Source organism: Scardinius erythrophthalmus, assembly GCF_964197995.2.
Source record: "Scardinius erythrophthalmus genome assembly, chromosome: 2".
NCBI lineage: Eukaryota > Metazoa > Chordata > Actinopteri > Cypriniformes > Leuciscidae > Scardinius > Scardinius erythrophthalmus.
The window spans coordinates 64,685,461-64,713,180 of NC_138222.1; the positions used below are offsets into that span (position 1 = coordinate 64,685,461).

At 38.3% G+C, this 27,720-nt stretch overlaps 1 protein-coding gene and 1 long non-coding RNA gene across 2 annotated transcripts in view; both read left to right on the forward strand.

Moving 5' to 3' along the window:
* Window positions 1-27,720, forward strand: part of LOC308686976 (uncharacterized protein) — a 176,017-nt gene that overhangs the window by 98,865 nt on the left and 49,432 nt on the right. The window lies entirely within an intron of this gene.
* LOC308679790 lies at window positions 25,956-27,220 on the forward strand. Its single transcript, XR_014028848.1, has 3 exons — window positions 25,956-26,021; window positions 26,098-26,233; window positions 26,342-27,220. It is a non-coding gene; the product is annotated as an uncharacterized lncRNA (long non-coding RNA).

The following is a 27,720-nucleotide window of genomic DNA, read 5'->3' on the forward strand; positions in this document are numbered from 1 at the left end:
GCCCTTTCTTTTGCATAATTTAAATCTTTATACAATAAATCTCGCATGTTTTCCACCTCCACGAATGAGACGAGTGTTGTTCATTATGTGCACCTTGTTGAGGTAAATTGTAGTTTTCCTTGATTTACTAAAAGTCTTCTAAAAGTAAAAAGATGACTGTGAAAAATTGTTGTATACAATTAAACGCATGTATGGTGAGATTATTATATTTTCATATCAATCTGTGTTCATTTTGACCACGAACCATGTGCTGTCACTTTAATTCAGCGCGTGCAGCACAGCAGAAATAAGCCGCCTTTCCACTACACACGACAAACGACAGCCGTCGGACCGGAAGTCATTCATTTCCAATGGAGAGTCGTACGGGAGCTGCGGGGAGTTCCGATCACATGCGTATGCGGAAATTTCGGATCCGATTTGAGCTTCGGATGCGTTGAAATATCTGAACTTCTGCGGCTAGACCGTATGCGACCGGTCGACCGGATGTGATGTATTATAATCAAAACTATGAGCGCGAAGCTAGAATTACCAATATTTTAATACTTTAATGTAAACGCTATTCCTGCAAAATGACGGTTATTAATAATTATGGCTGAAAAAATATTTGTATCATTATTAAATCAATATTTATATTGATTAGCTCTATAAAATCGACTGTTTTTTATATTAGATGTATTGAGGGTCATTCGTTTTGTGTGGATATATTCATGCATGCATTACATTCATTAACATCATTCATTTTACCATTGTGAATAGCCGAGGGTAACGGTTGCTTCACGACCAATTTCAAAGTTCCGTGCGACTGACACCAGGGGGCGAAATGCGACAATCAAATGCGAATGTCGTGCGCATTGGAAAGGCGGCTATAGTCTCGGTGCGGAAACGATCTCTGCACTGCTGTATACGCACCGCACCTGGAACGGATCGCCGGACCGCATCCGCGTGCAGCGTGAAAGCTCTGACCTGTTAACATGGGTACGGACAAAAATACGCACCGCATACACACTGCAAACGGAGTATGTGTGAAACTACAATTTACCTCAACAAGGCGACATAATGAACAACACTCGTCTCATTCGTGGAGGTGGAAAAACAAGTTCTTTGTGACATTCAAGATGTATTGTATTAAAATTTAAATGCAAAAGAAAAGGCATGATAGTCGGCTGTTTTGTCAATTTTAAGTTTTAATTTAAAATGTTTGCAATCTTAATATAAGTACATGGTTAAATATTTTTAACTACTTGCTTGAGCAACTTAATACAAGTAGAAGTAGTACATGAATAATAGGCCTGCGTTGTTTTAAATTGTGTTTTCGTGCATACGTCCATTAAAGAGTGTATATGTGTACAAAGAGAATCGCAATGCTGACAAAACTTTTTTTTAAAATAAAAGTTGTATAACTTCTGAATTTCAATTTAAAAAAAATATTTTTTTTTTAGAAAAACTAGTGATTTATACACTTTTTAGAAATGCCCAGATCCAGATTGATCCTTATTTTCGCAAATATAAACCCAAACCTTTCCCTAAACCTAACTTAAACATATTTTGACTTTTCATTTTAAAATAACCTGTTGGAAAGCGGCTCCTAGACAACCAATTAAAGTCAATGGGTACATTTTGCGTAAAGAGCATGGCAAATGAAAACATGAACTCGTGATATAGATACGCGGTGGAAGTAAATTGGGTTGGATAATCTCATGCAAAGTATTAGAAACTGTTAGCTAGCTACATCTTAAGTCAAGTGCCCTTGAGTGAAAGTATACTTACATGAATGACTGCAGTCTGAAATTCTTCTCAAGAGCAGCTCGCCTGGTCAAAGCTGGAGAAGTGTGATGTGTTTGGTCAGTCTGCTGCTTAAATACAGCTCTGAAGGGGACAGGCAGTCCTTAAAACACACCCCGAGTGATTGATCAATGATTTCCAGTGTAATCAGCTCCCCCACCTCACAAAGTAGAGTGCCATTTTAAAACCATACATAATGCAGCTTAACACAGTATGATTAGCTCAAAAACAATCACCAGAACAAATCACAATGAAGAAGACTTGAGTGACATTACTCATCTATGATGAAGCAGTCTCTCACTGACCTTGCCCTTGTGAATAAAAAGTGCACTTTAGTGTCCTTTTATAAAGTGTACTTATTATACAAATAATATACTTTAAATGTATACACTTAAGTGTGACTTAAATGCAATGTTTTCGGTGCACTGAATGTAAGTGTAATTGATTTCGTATACTGTATATCACATATTAAGTTGAAATAAAATGCAACTTAAGTGGGACTTTAATACAACTTTATATTTACTTTGATAATTGCTTCTAGTGTCTTTAAAATTGATTAACTGAACTAAATGTACTTTGATGTCAGTTAACAATACACTTAAGTGTGAATTAAATGTAATGTTTTCACCGCTTAGTGCATTTTATTTGTATTTAGTTTCAAATGTATCACAAATTAACTTCATATTAAATGCACTTAGTTGAACTTTTGAATGCTTTTTTAAACAACTTGAATACAAATGTAAGAAGTCATTTCATACTTGCATATAGTGTATTTAAAATATAGTTAAAGTGTACTGTTTAATGAACTGACAAGCAATTAATGTGAACTAAAATATACTTTAATGTCAGTTAACAATACACTTAAATGTGAATTAAGTGTAATGTTTTCGACAAACGTATTGCATATAATATGTTATTGATTTCAAATGTATCACAGATTAAGCTCAAATTAAATGCAATTAGTTGAAATTAAGAGTGATTTTTTTTGGAACAACTTAAGTGGGACTTTAATACATTTTTATATGAACTTTGAAATATGATAAAAGTGTACTTCCAAATATACTGACAAGCAATTAATGTACACTTTAATGTAATATACATCATGTACACTATTATATAATTAAATACATTTGTAATTAAAAATAATAATAATAACAAAGTTATTATAAATATCTTAATAACCTAGTTACAATCAACACAAATTCAATTTAAAACCCTCTACATTTACTACAAATTTATTTACAAAACAATCTCTAAAATAAATACATAAAAACCTTTCTGTTGATGCACAAGAAAATGAAAAAGAAAATTCTGTCATCATTAAACTCACCCTCAAGTTGTTTCAAACCTGTATGAATTTATTTCTTCTGCTGAACACAAAGGAAGATATTTTGAAGAATGTCAGTAACCAGACAGTTAACTGGTCCCATTGACTTCCATAGTAGGAAAAAAAAACTATGGAAGTCAATGGGACCAGTTAACTGTTTGCTTACAGACATTCTGTATACTAATTTTTAATGCTTGTCAACTGACATTCACAAATGTGTTAAAATTGGCAGCAATGGCAACAAACTGCACATTACATTTAAATGCAAAAATCGTTTAGTGCTGACATCAAAGTAGTTCAATATTGTCAGTCTTAATAAATAAATAAATAAATAAATAAAGAAGATTAGTTCTAAAACTATACGTGTTTAACGGATTAAATACAGTGACATTGACAATTATATTTTAAATTCAGCGAATGCAAATCATTTAAAAATACATCAAGTATTAAATAGTCAAATACAATTAAAGAAAGAAAGAAGATTAGTTCTGAACAATGACATTTATACGTTTAACTATTACACGTTTAATGGTTTAAATACGCAGTGAAATCGACAGACAGTTCATTTTAAAGTCAGCGAATGCAAAATAATGTACATAAGTATAGTTGAATAAAGTCAAATACAGTTCAGAAAGAAAGAAAATTAGTTCTGAACAATGTAATTTATACCATTAGGAAATTAAAGAGAAATTTACAGATGTGCAAGATTGTATTTTACAGTTTACAGTGAAATGTACATTTTTTAGACTCTGAAGAAGAAGAAGTCTCTTACACGCGGGTCTAAAATATCAGTTTACATTTTCAAACATTCTTTTTGCCATTAATTGTAATAATCCAGTGAGATTTGTGTATGCACAAGGAGTCTGACAGCAGCCGGTATGATCTGATCTCACCATCATCGAGTCCGTCTGTGATTACATGAAGAAACAGAAGAAACTGAGACAGACTAAATCCAGAAGAACTGCGGGAACGTCTCCGAGACGCTTGAAGAAACCTTCCTGCAAAGCTACAGTACTGTGAAAAGCACTGGCACTCGTGTTGAAATGCTGTAAAGTGAGAATTGCTTCAAAAATAAAATCACAAATTTAATTTATTTATTATAAAGTAATGTATCCCTTACTTCTATTAACTTCTTCAAATCAATATATGGTGTAACGACCCTTTGCGTTTAAAACGGCTTTTGTCCAGGTACACTTGCGCATAGTGTACACAGAATATAAAATTGCAAATATTTCATCTTATTTCATTTTAATGAGTTGTCAATACAGTACATAACAAAAACAAGTATGATTTTACCTCAAAATTCAACATATTGACAAAATATAAATGCAAATCCACCTTTCTCTGCCTAGATCCAGATGTTTCTGTGAATCGCAGCGAGCCATTGCTTCTCTGTTCTGTGGCTTTTGGCAGTCAGTAAAAAAATACCTCAGATTTCTTTTCAAATCTTATGTGTACAGTAAGTTCTTCTTCTGTTATATGCATATCCTCTATGAACGGATAAGACATATTGATAATCAATCCACCTGACAGAACAAGAGCCCAACTACTGACTAACATGACATTAGATTGAGCGATTTGAGCATTTCATTGTCCTACAGTGTAAATTATTTCTCCGTCAGTGTTTTTCTTTTGTTTCCAACCACAAACCAATTTCATGGCAATTTCAGAAATCGGTTCTAACTCTTTTTTTTTTTTAATCAACACTTGAATGTTGATAAGTTTAATTTAAAAAAAGGTGATCAAAGGTGATGAATTGAGTCCATCAACACACTCAAAGCTTCACAGTCCTTTGTTTTAATCAACGCTCTTAATCCCATCTTGATGAAGTCTTTGAAAAGAACGTTATTTTCTCAGCTTTTTTTTTTCCCAAAATGTTGCTTTTTTAATAAGACTTACACTCTCACTATCTTCATTCTTTCGGACAAACTTGATGATGATACATAACTGTGTTATTTCTTTCTGTAAAGAGTGTTGTAACTAAACGTTAAATGCATTTATGTAATAAGTTCACTGATATGTGGGTATTTCCATTATTAAAAGTATCTCTTTATTAGCAAGCTATATTCATAGGAAAACCTTCTGACTTCTGTTTGGTGCTGATAGAGTATACAGAAATGACACACTGGACTATAATCTGTGAGTTTGTTACATTTATATTTAGATGGACTTTAAAAAATTCTTGCATGTAGCTTTATTAAACCTTTTAATACAGTGGTTTGTTACATTTATTTTAATTCCAAAGAAGTGGTTTCATTTATATCATTAATATACTATACATACTCTGTAAGTGTTAGAAGCACTTTAGTAGATGCAGTTATCTTTAGTTAAATACTGCAAGACTACCCTGCTGTAGGACACTGCTTAGAAATTGCTTTAAAGGGGGGGTGAATTGCTCATTTTCACTCAATCTCCTGTTAATCTTGAGTACCTATAGAGTAGTATTGCATCCTTCATATCTCCAAAACGTCTTTAGTTTTATTATATTTATAATATAAAGATGGGCTATACCGAGTCTTTCCGGAAAAAACGAGCGGCTGGGGGCGGGCCGTGTGGGCGGTGTGCTATAGTGCTAACCGAGCTAACAACAACACAGAGAGACATTTGAAGCAGTTTACTCACCGCATGCGACAGCGAACCTTTATCATTGTGACTGCTCGATCCTTAAGCATTAGACGATCTGCAAATCCGTCGATGGGCTTTGTTTATAAAACAATCATCGTCGAAATGCAGGGAACAAACAGTCTACACAACTCCGTTTATGCTCAGGAAAAACAAACTCCATGCACTGTTCCCTTAACGCTGGGTTCTTTGGGAATCTGTGCAGGGTTGTCTTGCCCTGGCAACCAAAAACACACTTCTTTGGTGACACTGACTTCCCTAAAAGCCGAGCATAGCGCTTAGAGGTAACGTACTGCTTTCGCTCTCTTCTCTCTCTGGTCTACGAGTGCGCGCGCGCCCGCGGAGAAGTGCCCTGAGGACCCATATAAGGAAATTCCGCCCTCTCTTACGTAAGACAGAGCCATACTCGAAAAAAACCCTCCGAAACTTGTGACAAACCGGAAGGAGTATTTTTGGAACAAAAATACTCCTTCAAACGTACAACTTAACTTTTGAAACTTTGTCCATGTTTAGCAATGGAATCCAACTCTTTAACAGTGTAAAAAACTCAGTATGCATGAAACAGCAATTCACCCCCCCTTTAAAGGGCACCTATTATGCAAAATTCACTTTTACATGGTGTTTGAACATAAATGTGTGTCGGCAGTGTGTGAGCAAAACCACCCTAGAATAATAAAAATCCACCCAGTGTTTTTTTTACAATCTCAATCAATCATAAGCACTTTCTCAGAATGAGCTGTTCTCAGATTCTATGCAATGTGACGTAGAATTGCACCGACGTGATTTCATTGACACTGTGGTTTTTGCATAGACTTATACTCTTATACATTACACACTTCTTATACTGTGTGTAACAAGTGCCTCGTTGGAGCAATGGACCAAGTGGTCAGTGGAGAGCAGAATAAATACTGGGTTGCATAGGCAGAGGTTTCGAAGTCATAAAAAAAATTCTAATATAGCCTATATTATTATTATTGTGTACATGTGATGAATGTTCTATTACAAGGCAGTAAAACTCCTAGAGATCTATCAGCATTAATGACGACAGTTATGATCGCAGTATTGAACTTAAGCTGGACTGTGACGCTATTTTCTTCTAGAAACAAACTTTGTTGCATCTTTTTCCTGTTATCTCTGTAAAGCTGCTCTGAGACAATCTATTGTAAAAAGCGCTATATAAATAAAGGTGACTCGACATGTTAAATACTTAAATATCAGCACCGATTCATTGAACTGTGTGTGTTAAAGCAACATCAGACTTATGTCATGCTGAATACTGAATATCATCATTATGGACTATTATATTGTGATATTGCTTAATAGGCTTTTCACTAATGTTACCACAGCTGAGACATTTTACTCTAACTCCAACACTTTTTAATGAAATGAATCATTGCTGACGAATGGCCCACAATATCAGTAATTCTTTTCTATTGTGTTTCTATGACAGATGAAATGAGACCGGTCCACTTATCCAGGTGAGTGTGTTTGCCTCCATTCACAAAGTAAAGTGAAAAATTATCAGTTTTTGATATTGTGTTGTAAATGAAAACATATATATATATATATATATATATATGGCTGCATGAAAATCTAATCACACATTTCTGTTTAAAATTGCTATTTTTAATGTGATTTTTAAAACAAATAAACAAAACTAAATTATAAAGAACAATAAGTGTGTTGTGCTTGTTTGGGAACTGCACATTTTGGCCCAAAGTGTTGTGCTTGAATATTATTATTATTATTATTATTATTATTATTATTATTATTATTATTATTATTATTATTATTATTATTATTATGATTATTGTTAAATAAAAATATTAAACATAATACAAAATATTACTATTTTAACCCTCTGGTGTTCTTCGGACCAAATGGTCCCAAAATGTTTAAATAATTTTTTTTATAAAATCATAGCTTCATCGGAATGGTCCGAAATTTGGTGACTTTGTTGGTACTTGGTATATAAACACCCAAAAAAAATTGGCGACAGGATTTGAATAGTCTAAGTGGTTGTAAAAAAAATAGTCACACTCAAGGTCTTCGGGACCAAATGGTCCGCCATAGGAAATGAATGGGAAATTGGCAAAAATAAGAAAATACAGAGTTTTTTTGTGCGTACAATCTACAAATCTGCCACGATCCAGAAAAAAAGCACACAACAGTGAAGGGGTGAATCTATAAAACATCAAGAGTGAAAAACAGACACATCCACACACACACACACAAACACACTTTTATACACATACACACTAATAAATTCAGATTACATAAATCTATTTAAAATTTTTAAAAATCGCAGCTTCATCGGAATGTTATGAAACTAGGTGACTTTTATGGTATTAGGTATGTGAACACACAAAAAATATTGAGGTCATGATCCAAGCATGCTAAGTGGTCGTCACACTTCTGCTCTTTGGTAAAAAATTACTCCATAGGAAATGAATGGGAAATTGTCAAAAATGTGACAATACAGAGATTTTTTGTGCATACAATCTCCAAATCTGCCACGATCCAGAAAAAAAACACACAAAAGTGAAGGGGTGTTTTTTCTTTTCTTGGCCAAGAGGACGTTTGACTGACATATAACGCAACCAATCACAGTTCGTTTTGTTCCGCGTCATGTTTAGGGGCGTGCCAATATAATGTCGATGTCCCTACAATAACAGACCGGTGTGCATTTAATAAATTATTCATTCAAGAACGTTGTGCAAGTTTACTGCAACAATGGAGCCGCAAACTTCACATACTTTTGAAAATCCAGCGTTTAGTTGATCCTGGTAAGCGCTCATTTGTCTCAGTTGTAAACACAATGGCTTTCTTCTTCCACGAGGGGTTTTGGCGTCACGGCATTTGTTTCCAGACGGACCGTTAAAGAACGCGACACACACGTCTCGTGGACATCCTGTAGAATTCAACCAATCAGATCGCGACTTCGAAACTCCTGAAGTGTTTCCAGAAAAGTGTGCCATATGCATCAGACGTTTAGCCAACGTTCCGTGGGCGTGACGTCTGAGGCTGAGACTAGCTCTTCACTAACACACTGTGTGTATATTTATTTTATTTAAAATCGAAAAAATATCACAACTTTTGTGATTTCATAATCGCACTAAGCCAAATCACTGTTTCGGTTTAACTGCAGTTAATCGTGCAGCCCTAGTGTATGTACATGGTAAACGCCATTCATATTGTCAGCATCTTCCCCCCCCGCCATATCCTCATCCTCTCAGAGTTATGGATATGGAGGCGGTCGCTGGGCCTCTGAAAGAGGGCATTGCCTCCATCTGGAAGATCAGCAAGTGCCTTATGGATGCAGATGTAGATCCCAATACTGACATGTGCTCCAATTACACAGACATCAGGGAACACATTGAACACGCAGAGCAGAGCCTGAAACTATCAGAGATGATGATAGTACAAAAACTGAAACATCTGGATGAACACATGGAGCAACTTATCAAAGAAAAAGAAAAGGTTGAGCAGCAGCACAAAGAAAAATGCATGAACATGGATAAACTGCACATCGAGAAGACCTCTATGGAAGAAGCCCTGAATTATTCCAGAGCGGCTTTGGAGACAGCGGAAAAACAAGTAGAATTAACTAAATATGAATTAAACAGAGAGAAAGAGAGGATGGGCACGGGTGCATTGGTAACAGGAGCAGGAGTCGCTGTTCTCATGATACCAATTGCTGGATGGATTGCTGGTAAGAAGAACCCCTACTTTCATCATATTAAAGAGTACAGTGTGTGTCTGATAGGATTTCTTGCTGTCCTCTAGGTCCGATAATGATGTATGAAGGAGTTTGTGTAATCGACAAGGCTTTAAACGCTATCAGGGAAGCGGAAGAAGAACTCAAACGAACCAACTCCCAAGTGAAGGAGAACAGCAGGAAGGTGTCTGATTATCAATCCAGGATCTCTAATATTCAGAATGACATTTATAAGACCAATAATGTGCTGTCTAACATTCAGAAGGACATTAAAGAGGTGAAGCAGCAGCTGGAGATCTCAGGTGATGTTCAGGAGAAGGTCAGGAGAGCCACACACCTACTGAGCGTCCTTAGAGGAAGAGTCTCTGTACTGGAGAGACAAACCCGAAGCTTCATCCTCTGGAAACCTGTGATTAATATGATCAAACATGTGCTGAAGGCAGCAGGACTCATGGCAGAGGATCGGCTCGTCTGTAGTGAAGATGTACCAGACCTCATTAATGCTCTGAGGGAGAATATGGAAGAACTTCTGGCTTTATGCGACTCACCCAATAATTCTGAACATGACAGTTATTACTGATCATCTGACTGTGAAATGCTTAAAGAAGAACATTGAGTCGTGGCAATAAAACAAAAGACTTCAACATGCAAAAGCACGACTTAACAACAAACACACCAAAACTATTATAGTGAATCAATTACTTTGAGTAATCAAACCTTTATTTATTATGAAAACTATTCTGAGGTGCATTTTATTTTATATACTATTCACAAACTGAAACAAATGTTTAATAGTTCATAATCTAGAGTAGATTTTTTTTATAATTATTCAATATTATGTATCAGTAGACAAGCCAATAGATGATAAACAGTTTTCCAGTGTGCTGATGTGTAATGTTTCTGACAGTCATTGCAAAGTTGAACAAGATTATGAATGATTATATAAGATCTTAATTATAGCTTTACAGGCAATTTTAACAACTGTTTTAAAATGTTTAACATTGTTTTTCCACACTTTATACAGTCTGCTCGTGACAAGCATGTTTTTGTGTTTTTTTATATTTATAGTTATAGTATTTGTGCTAGTAAAACATTTACACAACTGTCCCTCTGTAATGAAAGCAGGAAACAGTGAGAACAGCTGTATTTATGTGATCACGTTACATTCAGTATAATTTCCATATTTAAAAATGTTTTCATCACTAATATTTGGCTTCTGAGGCCTTGTCCCCAACCCAGACTTTAAAACTCATCTGCTCTGAAAATGTGATAAAATGTTATCAGTTCATTAAAAAAACACAATATATGTTTAAACAGTAACTTTAAAAGGCACTTGATGCATAATTCAGGTTCATATCTGTGCAATTTGTGAATATTTTCAATTTAGTATTGTCCACAACAATACTGTCATTACCGCGACAGTCTATGATTACAACAAGGATATTTTTGAGGGTAAGACTTGTTTATGCCGTAACCATGGAAATGAAGACTAGCAGGGGAGCACATGTCAGCCATGAAAGAACAGTGATATTTGATGTCTGAAAAAGTAAGTAATTTAATCATGAATTCCTTCTGATCATGGAGTAGACTTATTCAGCGTCATTACCATAATAGCATAATAGTGTGATTTTTAGGGCTGGTCCGAATACCATTTTTTGAGCTTCGAAGCTTCGGTAGTAATGAACATCGAATATTCGAAGCTTCGGAGAGAGTGGGCTGAACATATTCTTCTCTCTAATAAAGGCAGTATTCTCTATGTGTCGGTATGTCCGTTTGCATTTTTATTATTTCGAGAACGGTTCATCCAATCGACTTCACAAAGGAGTGCAGTGTCGCATTTGGTGCAATATAGATGGACATGCGAGACGCGACACGTTCAGAATTAATAAACTTTTAGTAAACTACAGAACAGCGCGAGCGGTAAGCGGCACGCCTCACACGGGCCGGGCTTATATGCTCCGAGAACGGACACTGCACTAGTGATATAAAACACACACACACACAGGTTTGTTAAATTAAGCAATACTTTTAAGGTAGTCTAATATTTTTCTGACTAACAAATTACTGATAAATAAACATGTTCAAGTTGATGTTTGTGTCATATTATATATATATATATATATATATATATATATATATATATATATATATATATATATATATATATATATATATATATATATATATATATATATATATATATATATATATATATATATATATCCTCAAATCTGTCCATTTCTTTCAACAACATTCACCAGAAGTCATTATTTAAGCCTTTAAAATTTGCTTTATGTATCAATGCACTTTTCATTTATGTCATTACCAAAACACTATGTCATTACCAGAACAGTATGTCATTACCGCTACGTTGCTTAATTTACAGCAAACATAACTTTAAAACTGTTTTGTTCAATCTTGAGGTGCTACATGAAAAGCCTAATGAAATACTCATCCACTTATTCAAAGAAAAAACTTCTAAAATTAATTTTCCAGAAATTAAACAAAAGTGTGCTTTGATGAACGCAGAAAAACACATTTTGATGGTAAGAACAAGAAAATATATGTAATTCGCTGAATGTAAACATTTTGTTTTTTATACGTATTGTTGAAGGTTAACAATGTTTGCAAGATAAATGAGTTTAAATGATCTCCTTGATACATTCTTTACATTATGAGACTTTTTGATGTTGTGACGGGAATGACGTTTTGCAGTGTCAGTTGGAAAATAGATATAAAATACTCAAATTATATTTAAGCTCAGTCGTGGCCATTATTATATCTTTACATCAAAGCATGTAAGCATTATCTTGACATAATTCTAACAAAATTCAACCAAATTTCATTCATCAAAATGTAAGATGGCTAAATAGCCCCCAATTGAAGAATCACCCATTTATTAGTCTCACCACTAGAGAACTCTCTCCATTAAACATGTGAGAGGAGAAAGAAGATTTCTGAATTAATTTTGATTTCTGAAGAGATTCAATTGCTTTGCAAAAGGATTAATTGTGTTGAGTTGCTGGGAGCAATAGAACAGCATGACACTAGAGCAACACCAAAAGTCATGAGACTGTAAGGACTGGTTTTCCTGCTAAGACGAAACTCACCCTGCAATAAAGCCATAAAACGCATCCTGGACAGAAGATAGCAAAGACAGAGCACAGGGAGTGTGACTTTACTGTCCAAACTTTTCTTCTTCCTTATCTCTGAATCCCCCTCTCCCTCCTCCCTTCCTCTTCTCGTGAGTCAAGTCACCAAAACTTCACTAAGAATGTCTATATATCACATATGATGTATCTTGTGAATCTATTGTTTTTCCTTTTCATGTTTGGTATCATTTTAAGTGTCTCAGTGCGATTGGTAAAATGGTCTTAATTTTATTGCAGTCATTGGTTTGAGAACTTAGGAGAATCCTGTTCTCCTCTCTGGGTGATGTCTCTTTAAGATATCTCAAGAAACCAGGAGTTACCCCCTGGGGGACATGGATTGACCCAAAACAACTCTAAACAATATTTGTATAACCCTTTTGTTCTGGTCTGGGTATTTAAGGCAAGGGGACAGAGCAGTCTTTGGGATCCTTTACCAGGATCAGCCCCCATACAGTGCTGTTTCAGTGTTTTCCTATTGGAAAACACTCACACACCACTGTGTGTCTCTGTCAGGAATGCATTGCTTACTTTTAGAGTCATCTTTGAGTAACTGATGTCATGTATTTATTATTTCTGAATTGGCTTTTAATCACTTGTGTAATTGGCATGATACAATTTTACTTGACAAATAAATGTTACATCTTGATTCATTCTGCATTTTTAGAAATCATTATTTCCAGTAGATTAAAGTGCAGTCTGGTGTTTCTGCAAAGCTACTCCAGGATAGATCACACCTAAGGCACTAATGAATGGAGCATGGAGCACATCATTAAGGAGACCTTCCGATTTCTGACTATCACTGACTTGGTGCAAGCCCACAACTATTAGAAAAAATACACCTTTGTTATGAGTCAGCAGTGAGCGGCCGCTTAGGGTAAAATAGTTGCACTGCATCCTCTGACTATTTCAGGACTGGCTAGTTTGTGATCGTGAGCGCACATTAGTGACGTAACGTCTCAAAGTGACACCGGGTCCTTAATGAAATAATATTTGAAATTATGAGATGCTTAGAATAATCAAAGATCTAAATTAATTCATAATTTATATTATGACTATTTCTTTAATCGGAAACACAATCTAAATTTGATTATCATTTGAAATTGGAGTCAGATTAAGCGTAGAGCTAAAGTAATATTTATAAATTCCAATAAATTAAGTTAACTTCACCGGAGCGCTGAAAAGACATACACATTATCCCTTCGCCCAGGCCGTTGGACTCCGTCATTGGGCCAATGGGTGGTCTTTACAGTGATGCATTGTTTGCTTTATGGAGCAAAAAAGTTGAGCCTACCTTGTGTAAACTCAAGAAAGAGTACATTGGAATTAAATGTCCAGATGAGGAAATGCTCCAGTGGTGGGACACAATTGGCAAACGTCTGGATTGCAGAGAAGGGAATGCTCGAGTAGTTTGACCAAGTGGAGCTTTATCTCCACTGGCTCACAGGTTCCAGGTGCACCCGATCAGCAATCACCTCAACAGAACAAAGATGATTAACAATCGCACAGGGGCCGTCACAATACATCTGTTTAAATTTAGTGACTTCAGAAAAAAAGCTTTATCATTATAATCGTGTTTATTTATAAATATATGATAAAGGCAATAAAACACATTCTGTTGATCTGAATTTTCCCTTTGGATCCAATCACAACTGTCCTGCTGTACCCATACACAAAAGAAATATATTTTAAATATATTTTCTGGATATATTTTGGAATATATGCAAATATTTGAAATTGGCCCAATAAATATATTTCATACTTATATTTCATATATTTTTGTTATATTTCAGAATATATTTCAATGTATTTGGAATAATGCCACATATATTTTTGACACTTTTGGGGACCCATACAGAAAAAAATACATTGAAATATATTCTGAAATATAACAAAAATATATGAAATATAAGTATGAAATATATTTATTGGGCCAATTTCAAATATTTGCATATATTCCAAAATATATCCTGAAAATATATTTATTTTGTGTATGGGTAGAGTCATGATAGTGAGTGTGCTATTGTTTGATTGCTGTAGATCATTAACCAACAGCAGCATTGACTCACAAGATATTGCTCAGACACACGCAGATATCACTGGACATAAGTTTAAATTACTGACAATATACTGTTAGAAAACGGATGGAAATGTATTAGAAAAGGTCATCATATCATCTGTTTTTATTCTCCAGGTAAGAGATTTATTTTCTCTTTGGGAATATTTTTTTTTAATGCGAGACACAAAAAGCCGTGCCATGCATAATTATTTGTATTTCTTTTTGTGTCATAATCATTACTAAAAGGTTTTTTTTTTAATGAAGATAATATGATGCCATAAAGAACCGCATGCGCAGGGTAAGATTTGTGAAAAGATAAACTCTGAACATGGTTGAACAGGCTACAGAATAAAGTCACAGCAAAAATACAAGCAAATAAAATAGAGCATTTTGCACAAAAGTTTGTTTTACAGTTGCAGATGTAAATATGTATAACAAGTGTATATTGTGGTTTTTGCTTTGCAGACTTGGTCTGAAGATTCGTTACATGAGTGAATGGTTTGTTTCAAGTAACACTTTTAGTGTGCAAGCCTGTGCTGACAGTGATTCCTCAGATAAGAGCACCGAACAACCTCCTTCATTCAGTAAGTGCATTTCATGATGAATTTGAGCAACATCAGTTTTGTGTTAGCAGCTTTAAACATCAAATCACCCTCAGAAAATGACAATTGAGGCGTTTATTTTTCTGTGTAAATTGTGTTTGTACTAAATTTATTTGACTCATATAGGCCACTGGGGGGTGGAATATATCACCTTACCAGACAGCTCCAATTTTGGCATGTGGGGCAAACATGACATACCCAAAATAAAAAGGTCGTTGCTCATAAGTCATTCTGAATAGACACATAACCAACATATATTTAGAAAACCAACCCTTGAGAGTTTACTGTTCAAGACTCATATTTAATCATACTGTTATTAATATTGAGATATATAAGAAAAAACAAAAACAAAAAATATTAAGAATATATAAATATTAAATGTGTAAAAATATTATGTGAATGTAGTATAACAACTTATAACCACAACTAAAGTGTAGCCACAAGTGTGGTCATGCTTCATTTCAAATCTGAGGATGATATCTCTAAAATGATCCATGCTGTGAAGACTAAAGCAAGAGTTTTTTCAGTAAAAGCTTATCAAATATTGTATTGCCCTGTAAACACCCATTTACAGTCTTTGACTAATGTCTGGCGAGGAGAACTGGCCCATTCATGCTTATTGTAGTCAATTGACAAACCTTTCATACCTCTGCCTCGATGAGACTTCATCTTCATTATTCTTTTATCCTTATTCTTTTGTTTGCATCATGCACTTGATTTTAAGCACCAGTCATAATTCTGCACTAACCGCCATTTTCCATTAAAATGGAACAGCTTATCGACAACGACAACAATGAGAGATAATGTGTTCACTTGTGTTTTCTTAATCACAGCAACAATGGCATCATCCAATCCTCCCCGATGGAGCAACATCATGGATGAACCTCCCGATTTAGTGTAAGAGATTGTCTTATGTAAAATAAAATGAATAAACTCAGTTTCATCAACATCCATTAAAACAGTTAAATATATTTATATTACAATAAATGACAAACAAATCTTAATATTTATGTTCTCTTTAGAAATGAAGTTATTCGTCTCAGAGAGGCGTACATTAGACTCTATGAGAGAGATCACCGTGAACTCCAGCAGGAAATCGAGTCACTGAGTCGTCTCATCAAAACCTTTGAAGGAGATTTCAGACGTGATATTAAAGACAGCAGAGATGGAGGACTATTGGCAATAGCAGGAGGAGTCACCGTGATAGCAGGATTAGCTTTAGCTCCATTCACTCTGGGAGCTTCTGCTGCTGTTGCTGTAACGGGAGTAGCCGTAGCCGTAGGTGGAGGAATCTGTAGTGGAATAATAAACTTAACGAAAATGTGCCAGCAGATGAAATTACGTCAAAATGTAAAAAATGGACTTGAAAAAATTCAGAAAAAAATCATCCCTATGACTAAAATTATGGAAGTAATTTCTCAAAATACTAAAGAAATACTGACCATCCTTAATAAACCAGAGCACGATATCAGTGGTTTTAGTAAATGTTTTGCCACCGCCAGTGAATTAGCATGCTTGATGTGGATAGATGACATTGGTGAAGTGGCTGCACAGATGTCTAAAGTTGTGCTTTTGACTGGAACTCTTACAGGAATTGTTGCTGGCGTTGGCCTTGTGCTTGACATTCTCTCAGTTATGGAAGATAACAAGGCACTCGATGACATGGACAAGCTTGCACGAAACGACCAAATAAGTGAAAGTGAGATCACGTCAAAAGCCGGGAAATTCATTGTTGAAATGAGGGAAATAATCCATAAGTTACAGAACATCATGGATGAGCTTAAGAGAACAAGACGCTCAATGTGTATAAGGAATTAATCTAACTAGGCAAATTTAAACAATGTGAAAAGCTGTGACTTGTTGGCGATCTCAAATCACCTGACGGAGGACGACAGCCTTCTAGTAACCAACATCTCATATTTCATGATTTGAACATTCTTTTGTAATATGCTTTTGTAAAATATAGTTAAAACAGTATATACAGTACACACATACAGTACACACACACACACACACACACACACACACACACACACACACACACACACACACACACACACACACACACACATGTTTTGAGATGGCCGTTTTATGATTTTATGGTGAAATCTGCGCTACTTGGAAGAAAAACCTGGCTAACAGAAGATTTGATAAAAGATTAATTAAATTAAGAACTAATATGTGGCCATTCGGGCTGTTCTACAGGGGAATCATCGTGCTGTCATCGCAAATGGGAGACAAATTGGAGAATAGGATGTTGTGGATTACTGCGTCTTGTCCAGTGGATTTTTTTCCATTCGGATGTGGCTTAATTTGGATCAAACCACTGGATTACAGCAGCGCCTCCTGCAGAATTGTGTCAATATGATGACCGGCAGTTGCAGTGTTGAAGAGGAACAATTACAAAACAGTTTGTTTCTTCAGTTGCTCATAGACAAGGACGGAGATTTGCTCCAGTTAAGAAACCCTTGTAGATTCTTCTGCTTCACCCTCATCCAGGCCCTGAACTTGAAACCCCAGAAGATCTTAAAAAACACTGTGGATTGCTTTTCATCCATTTACATGTACACAGTTTAATTCATAAAATTGATGCAGTTCATGTCTGGGTAAATTCGACTGACTGTGAAATTATGGTTTTGTAAAAAACGTGATACAACAGATACAACATTTAAAGGACAGATCACACTAATGAAGGAGGGGGAGTTGCAATCTATGTCAAAATAGCATGGATTGAGTCGATCAGTAAAGTGTTTTGAATTGTCTGTAATTAAGTTACATCTTCCCAACGGTGTGGATTTTACAGTAATGGGATGCTATTGCCCACCATCGGCATCTCATGAAGCTTTAACACTGCTGTCGGACTATATGAAAATGTTTTCAGACAATGATTTTGTATTACTGGGAGACTTAAACTGGGACTGGTTATCAAAAACTTAATATGTTTTTAAGGACATCTGTGATGGGCTAAATTTTTCACAATTAATCAACTTTCCAACTTGGTTGAATTTAAAACATTATATAGTTCATTGGTTTCAGCTGTTCTATTAATTATCCTCGTTTGTGTTTGCTATATACAGTATAAGTTCATCACTCACACTAATTCTCTGTTCAGTCTACATTGCATTTAGTGTGTGTTGCAGTTCCTGTCTGATTATTATTTTGTATTATCATCATTAAACTTTGTATGGGAACTTTATTCTTGGTCTGCATTCCTGCAACCACCCGTGAAAGACCAAGACTCAGTTCTGACTGAGATCCTCAGTGTTTTTGTGCCAGATAAATACATGAGTTGAACAAAGTTGCCGCTCTGTGGGAGAAAAAGTAACAAGTTAGCAACTAATGCTGTATTTTCATAAAAATATATCAATATAATGCATGTAGTTTTTTTTTAGTTTTTTTTATTTCAGGACACTTAATATATGTTATATAAAATATAGCATATTGTTTTCAAAGTATCATTTCCAACCGTTGATATCAGCCCTGCCAATGTCTTCAGTGTATCTTCAGTATCTTGAGGATGTTCCACCAGATGAGACGTTCTGAACTCGTTTCTGCTCATGTAAAGAAGACAATAGCCGTGTCCTGCATCCTTCGAAGGCCACTGATGTGCAATGAATTCTGGGGCATTTGAAGGAGTCTTTGGTTTGGGACAGTCTTTGTCGTGCCGCTGTGACACAATCGGCGTTCAAAGGATTCATCCTCTGTTATGGGAAACAGCAACTGGTCGTTCTTCTCAATACTCTAATCGAAGTCTCCTCATCTCCTCGCTCCTCCGTCCTCCTGCCTGTGACCTGGAAACCGACTGAACTTCACCATCCTGAAGGACAACCGTGAGGAATGAGGAGTGAGGAGTGAGGAAGCTTCCAGATGAGCGAGCATCCACAGGTGTTTACATATAAGTACATTTCTAATTTCTTAAAGGTGCATAACGCAAGTCTCTGAGTTTTTGCAGAACTATGCCCCCCTCTGGCGACAAATGAAACTGCAGCACTGCAACTGAACGCGCATGACGTCACGCCCAGTCTCAAATTCGGCCCGAATCCCTCTTATTTATTTTACTGTACAGGATTATAGAGGCAATCGCAGTGATCAGAGAAGGGCTCATTCAGCCCATCAGGCAATTGTTTAAGCATGTATGGGTTAGAAAAATGGGTATTTTTAACATGAAAAGTTGCATAATGCACCTTTAAGTCTTTTTTGTACATCCTCGTTTCCTTTCCTCGTATCCTAAGGGAGTGGAGTGGAGACTTATATGTAAACACCTGTGGACTTTCACTCATCTGGAAGCTTCCTGGAGTTATACACACAGCTTTATCTACTAGTGAAGGTTTGAAACTGTGTGTGCTTTTGGGACAGTCTGTGTCAGTACAACTGACTGCCACCTTCCTAAACATGATCTTTTATATGATAATTCATGGCTGAATGGCTGGTGCATTGGTAGGGTTTTCTGTTTTGTTAGTTGTATTTAGTGTGAATTTGTTTTGTTTAAATTGAGACTCAATGTTTTTGTGCCAGATAAGTACGTAATACATATACAACTAGGTAAATAATATTGCCATCTGCTGGGCAAAGAGTGAAGTGTGTGATATTACAGAAGTTTAGTAACTGATTAATCCAGTGTAACATTGTATTAAGGGAGTGAACATTAGTGTTACTTTATTGGGATATTGCTCTTTTTGAGCAACAGCAAAGATGAAAACTTATTCTGATGTTCAACCACATGCTGAATAAAGGATGGAATTTTGCAAATCATGTGACCATATAAGAAGATATTTGGTCAAAAAACACTTTAAAGCGTCATTATATAGTGAAATGTTCTGCTGTGATGGTGATGGAAGGAACTTATTGTTGCTACATTAAATAACACCTGAATTTTTTTTTCTTGAATTAGTGTACTAATGTTTAACAAAACAAGTAATACATGTTTATCAAGAGATAAGTAGCCTAAAAAGGACAGTGATGAGACACAACTAAACCATTGAGAACTAACAGGAGGATGAAATCTGTCATACGAGACTTCACATCTGTCCTGACAACCCATTCTCACTCCCAAGGCGTCAAAAACTGAAGCATGGTCAAGCGCCCCCGGCGTCACTCTATGACTAATTTGGAACTAAATTAAATGGGAAACCTGTGGCGTCAAAAACAGACGCGAATTTTATCAGTAGGAAATCGCACTGAAGTCTCATTCTGAACACATAGCGATGTTTGGCATCAGTTCATGTGTGTCAGATGTTGGTAAGTAAATACGCTGTTATCACCGGGTAAAAAAAAAGAGGGAACTACGAAAGTGAGTCACAATTAGGAGACAATGGCCCAGTGCTGGGAAACGCGAGGACAGCGAAGGATCGAGAATGGGCGAGTGACTGGAAAGTAGGACTGGGAGAGTGGAGCGAGTGAAAGCATGGCTGGATGTACATGTTATCATCGTGAGAGAAGTTAAGTACACGAATGGCAACTGTGTGAGAGATAACATCTTTTGAGTTCAGGAAGAGCATTTCAGTTACTGACCTGTGTTTGCTGCCAGCGTGTTCTCTTGCTATGTGTCGTCAAAGCAGATGAGTGAGACCCGATTCTCGTATCGCTCATGTACCCGGATATTCCCCTTTGAAGATCACGGCTGTGGATTGGCTGGCCCTGGCAAGACGGAGTGAAGGCTTACTGTTCACTGTGAGGTAGTGTGTCATTGCAGTGTCTGAAGATTGAAGTGAGCACGTGTAAAGATTTAAAGTGTTTGATGCATGCACGAGTGTGGGAGAATTAAACGTTACCATCACTCGGAAATCTTTGCTGATCGTCTAGCCCGGTGGGACGTCAGGAAATAATCTGATCTGCTGTGTGTAAAGCTCTGTACAGGTGTCCCAGTCCAGGCTGCTGTGGTGGAGAAAGCAGAAGTTCAGCCCTGTGTGCTGTTGTGAAGATCTCTATTCAAGCTCATGGTATTATATTCCATTTTTGTTCTAAGAACAGAGAAATCCAGTCACTCACGTCGTCCGAGATTCCTTTCCCAAGGATTGCCGCATCCTCCGTTGTTGTCCTGTGATAGGAGAAGACTCAGTTATTAACCGCTGGATTCTGTACCCACCATTGCTGTTCTGTGGACGGAGAGGTCCTGTCATCTGCTGCTGCATTCTGCCTCTGCTGCCCTGTGGAAAAGGAACACTCAGTTACCTGCTGCTGTCCGGTGAATGGAGAAAGCCCACTGCCCGCTGCTTTGAATACCTCTCTCGCTGACCGCTATATTCTGCCTCTACTGTTCTGCGAACGGAGAAGGCTCAGAGATCTACTGTTGGGTTTCGCCCTCACCACTGTGGTCCTGTGAACAGAGATTCGGTTACCTACGGTGGTGTTCGGTCTCCATCGCTGTGTCCTGGAGAACGGAGAAAATTTGCTGGCTGCTCGTGGAGGATCCTTACCCGAAGGCCATTGTTCTCTGCCCACCTCATACTGTCATTCCACGAACAGAGATATCCAATCATCCGCTGCTCTGAGTCTTCCTCCCTCGAAGCCTGTCCTGGCTGTGTCCGGTTCCTATCCCCATCGCCGCTCTGCGAACAGAGAGATCCAGTTACTGGCCACCCTGGGGTCCCTTAGTCCAAGTGCGCTGCATATAATACCATCCCTGCTGTCTTGGGAATTGAGATATCCGAGATATCCATTTGTTACATTGAGGTTTGATACCTGAAGCCCGTCACACTCAGCTCCATCATCGCTGTGCTGGAAGATAGAGGGAATCAAGACACCGGTCGTAAAACCTTCCTTCTTTGAAGTTTGCTTTAATCTGTCCCAACATTGTCACTCTGGAGAAAGGAAAAATCTGGCCACTTACACTGTCCCGAGTGTTCTCCCATGGGAATTGCTGTGTCCTGGTTCCCCCTCGTCATCCTGGAGGACGGATTAACTGAGCTACTCGCCTGCAGACTGATACATTCTGGTGCCTTAGGGATGTTCTAGAGCAAAGAGAGGTCCAATCATTCACCTTGTTCGGCCGGACTGCATCCGTTCGAGGAGTAAGATATCAGTGACAGTGACATTCACTTAAAGTGTTTTATACTCAATAAAGAAATCAAGCTTTTATCTCACGTTGTTGTCTCGCCTCCTAGTTGGTGTTCCTTGGTGTAGCTCCTCCGGAGTGGTGGTTGTCCTTGGCCCTAGCGGTGACACGATTCTAAGTTTGTGTGGGACAATGTGGGACATGTTACCGACACTAAAACATAACCTGAAACTGTTATATAGCCTAATGTTTATCTAACTTAAAACATTTGTATTCTGACTTTCAGCTGATCAAAATTCTTTGTTCTTTAGTCCCTTCCAGAAAACACCATTACATCACAATGTAACATAACTGTTACGGTAGTGTTGTGCAGGAGGAAGGTGAAGACGACAGAGCTCTTCAATTCAAGGAGTTTAATTCAAAAGATCTCTAAACACAGGAACAACGGGCAGTACACACACTATACATTAATGTAATATAAACGAGAACCGACACTGGAGACTGAAACACACAGGGCTTAAATACACAGGAGAACAGATCAGGGAAACAAGACACAGCTGACTAGACTAACGAGGGCAGAACAGGTGACGCAGATGAACTGATTACAAAAACCATGGAAACAAAGGACTAGACCAAAATCAACAGAGAACAGGGGAAAACGGATCACAGAAACAGAACTCAGAACCACCATACATGTAACATTACTCCCCCCCTCCCCAAAGGCGCGTCCTCGCGCCTATAACATCCAAAGGGGTGGGAGGGTGGGCGCCCTGGAGGCTGACAGGGGAGACCAGGCAAGGGAGACACAGTAGGAAGCCTCCAGGGCGGAGCAGGCTTTGGGCGTGGACAGGATGGAGCAGGCTGAGGGTGTGGCCATGGCGGGGAAACCCCTTCGGGCGGCCATGGCGGGGAAACCCCCTCGGGCGGCCATGGCGGGGAATCTTTTTCAGATGGCCAGGACAGAGGTATATGGCCCCCCCCCAAAAAATACTTGGGCAAAGTCCCGGGTGTCAAAGAGGGCTCGGTGCAGGGCAGCGATGAGGGCTCTGAGCTGTGCAGGAACAGCGGCGAAGAGGGCTCGGAGCTGCGCAGTAACAGCGGCGAAGAGGGCTCGGAGCTGTGCAGGAACAGCGGCGAAGAAGTCTCTATGCTGGACGGGACCAGCGGTGAAGGCTTTGTGCTGGACGGGACCAGCGGTGAAGGCTTTGTGCTGGACGGGACCAGCGGTGAAGGCTTTGTGCTGGACGGGACCAGCGGTGAAGAAGTCTCTATGCTGGACGGGACCAGCGGTGAAGGATCTGTGCTGAACGGGACCAACGGAGAAGGCTTTGTGCTGGACGGGACCAGCGGAGATGAAGACACTGTGCTGGACGGAACCAGCGGAGAAGAATGCCCTATGCTGGACGGGACCAGCGGAGATGAAGGCACTGTGCTGGACGGGACCAGCGGAGAAGAATGCACTATGCTGGACGGGACCAGCGGAGAAGAATGCACTATGCTGGACGGGACCAGCGGAGAAGAAGTCACTATGCTGGACGGGACCAGCGGAGATGAAGGCTCTGTCTCGACGTTCACAGACACTAGCGGGCAGGCAACAGGCTCTGGCTCTAGCAGGCAGGCGACGGGCTCTGGCTCTGGCGGGCAGGCGACGGGCTCTGGCTCTGGCGGGCAGGAGTGGAGAATCTCAGGTGGTGGGAAGGCGGCCACCCTGGGAATCAGAACTAGGTGTGGCCGCCTCCTTGGCTGGTAACTCACCGGCGATGTTAAGGCGGCCACCCTGGGTACCAGAATTAGGCGTGGCCGCAAAATCTTCCATCCCGCTGCTAGGTCCATGTTCGTCGATTTGTCTTTGGTCGGTTCTTCTGTTACGGTAGTGTTGTGCAGGAGGAAGGTGAAGACGACAGAGCTCTTCAATTCAAGGAGTTTAATTCAAAAGATCTCTAAACACAGGAACAACGGGCAGTACACACACTATACATTAACGTAATATAAACGAGAACCGACACTGGAGACTGAAACACACAGGGCTTAAATACACAGGAGAACAGATCAGGGAAACAAGACACAGCTGACTAGACTAACGAGGGCAGAACAGGTGACGCAGATGAACTGATTACAAAAACCATGGAAACAAAGGACTAGACCAAAATCAACAGAGAACAGGGGAAAACGGATCACAGAAACAGAACTCAGAACCACCATACATGTAACAATAACATGTCATATTTTACATGTCATTTAAATTCAACATCACTGAGCCCAAAGGCAGCAAGCATCATGCAGATAACTATTTTTGAAACAGTTCTGACCAAGTCCAACTAAAATCCAACAAAATTAATAATGAACAAATAAAATACAAAACAACATAAAATTAGATCATTGACAGTCTTATATATTAAGAATATATTAAACCAAAAACTTTCATATTTTTAGAAAGAATGTTAATTAAAACAACCTCAGAAGGCAACAAGTTGATAAATTCTGTGCAATTTTAATTTTACTTTACCGAATTATCCATTTGTTTTCTGACAGGGAACACATGGAACGAATCCCGCTCCACATTTTGATTGACAGCCATCACAACCTAGTGACCGTGTTTACTCCTTTACTTTCAACCATTGGATAGGATTTTAAAAACGGCTGTTGTGTTTGTACTTCTGATGAAGCGCTGTTAAATATAGGTCAAAAACTACGCCGCAAAAATAATAAATAAAATGCTTTCTTAAAAAGGCAAAAGAACGCATGCACGTTTTATTAATATGATCATTAAAAACCAACAGACTGATGAAAATGCAGGACATTTTCTCAATATGCGACGTGCGGGACAAAGGGTGAAAATGCTGTGCGGGACAACGCCAAGCGGGACGGGTGGTCACCCTAGGATGGACACAAGAGAGGTGTCCATCTGCTCGACCATCCATCAAGGCTACACATCTGAGAAGGTCAGATTGTGGAATACAACAAATACATTGGGGGTGTGGACCTGTCCGATCAGCTCATCCAGTACACCTCTGCTCACCACAAAGCACATAGATGGTATAAGACTATGTTCTTACACTTTGTGGACAGCTAGCCTACATCCTCCACAAAGAACTGTGTAAAGAGCAAAAGACTACACCGCTGACACACAGAGCCTTTATGGAGGAGCTCTGTGCTCAACTTGCCGGGGTGGAAACAGTGGCTGCAGACAGGACAACTCATCACACACCCCTGCCCATTGCCCCCTTGGACCCAGCAAACCCTGCACACAAGCCTGCAGATGTCAGAAAGTACTGCGAGCACTGCAAGAGTGTACAACAAGACCCTCTGGCAGTGTGGGGCAGGCCAGGTGTCCTCTGCAACTCCCTGGAAAGGCTCACTTTGCTCACTGGCATGCCTAAGAAAAAACGCCTGGGACTGTTTGTAAAAAAAAGGTCATTATTTCATTGTTCTTTACATATTTGATTGAACAATTACAAATGTCTGTCAAGCAAAGGGTTTGAAAAATATATTTTTGTTCAAAAACTGTTCACTATTGTGTGAGGTGTGATTTTCAGTAATAAATGACAAAAATTAATTTTTCGTTTATTGTACATTTTTCACTCATACTTCCTTTATAAACACATTACATGCATGCTTATGTGACCGAGTGGATAAGGATTCGGTATGGGGTGGGCGTGTGTTTATTTCACTATAAATAGCGCAATAGTCAGTAGCTGACACACCTTCCTGACGTTCTGACCTTTTCCGTCTACTTCCGGTGCTGTGACCCCGAAGCGCTATAGCGAGGTGTGAGTGTGGTATTTTGTTGTGTTATATAGAAATGTTTAGTCTGTTTATATTATTGAATTTGTGTTAAACGCAGGTAGTAAGTCCTTGATGCAAGAGTGAGAGCGCGTGGGCGTTTGAATGGTGTTAGTGTCGAGCGCTGGATGCCGCGTTTAACCCATAGCAACAAGCTGTATTACCCAAGTTCATGATTCACTTTGAGTACATCAGAGGTATGTGTGTGTGTGTGTGTGTGTGTGTGAGAGTGAGTGAGTGTGGTATTGTTGTAAGCAGGCTAAACGTCTTTATATATTACATGGTTGATTCTGTTACACACACAGGGAGGAAGTCCTTTGATGTAAGAGTGAGAGCGCGTGGGCATTTGAATGGGGTTAGTGTCGAGCGCTGGATCCTGGATGCCGTGTTTAACCCGTAGCAACGAGCTGTATTACCCAGTTTATAATTCACTTTGAGTACATCAGAGGTATGTGTATCAGCAATGAGCCTAATCTACTAATTATGTAGTTTGAATGGTTACGATGATTTATAGGAACGACATCATAGGAGGTTTATTTGGATTTGTATTCCAAATACTAATATTGTTTGTTTGGTATTTGTTTTTTTTTGTTTTTATTTGGCAGATCTTGCTGTTTGGAGTCCTATACATGTGGACCTCTGACGTCTAGGCCCTGCTGTTTTGTTTATGATTTATTTTTGTAAATTGTTTTTTTTATAATTTGAGTTTGGTTTAGACCAACCGCTGTGGTGTATGTGATGTGTAAATGAGAGTTTTAATCTATATTCCTTGTTGTTTTAGGAGCCAGCCTGTGTGGGAGTGTCTTTCTCTGGGGTCGTCTGGGCCTTTCCCTTCACTGCATGTGGCTTGAGATTCCTTGCACTGCATGTGTATTGGTTTGGGAGTGTAGAGTGGTTTGTATTATTCACTGTACTTTTCTTAGAAGTGGTTTTATTCATCTCATTGAGAACCGTGCACGTGTGGTTTGTACTCTTAGGGCGACAGGTCCGTGGCCCAATGACTTTTCCTCTTTTTCACACAGGCTTGGTCTCTCCTACTGTAAGACGGGTGGGTTGTGAAATTTAAATAATTTGAACCAATGTCCATGTGCATTAAATTCTTATTCCACTTTTATATTACTAATAGATGAAAGTGCTTATTTTAGAGAATTATACTTCATTGTCAATAAAACTATTTGATCTTGAAAGTCACGTCTTCGTTCTTCTATCAAATATTGTCTATTTGAACTTGTGTTGTTGTTATTTCCGGGGATATATAACCCCGGTGGCGTAGTCAGGACTAAGTAGGCATATCGCCACGGTTACACTTATGTTAGCTTAGGGTCTTCTGAATCCATAGATACCAAACACACGGTGTTCCATCTCCATTACATATGGTTTATTAGCCTCCTCAACATTGCTTAAAGCAACATCAAATGTGAACTGTGACCGGTGTAATTTTTCAGAGGCTTTGCACACTGTTTCACATATTTCACATATAGCCACCACCAGTGTCGCAAATTAAAGTACGATGGCCAGCACTTTTCACAGAGAGACATGTAAATTGTGTTGATTTGTGTCTGTGTGCTTTTAATTTATAAGGAAATACTGGGTTATGAAAGTTGTGCTGTTCTATTAGAAGATATGGGCAAACTTAATATCCTAAGATTATGACCAGTTCTGTCATGTTGAGTGACATGAAAAT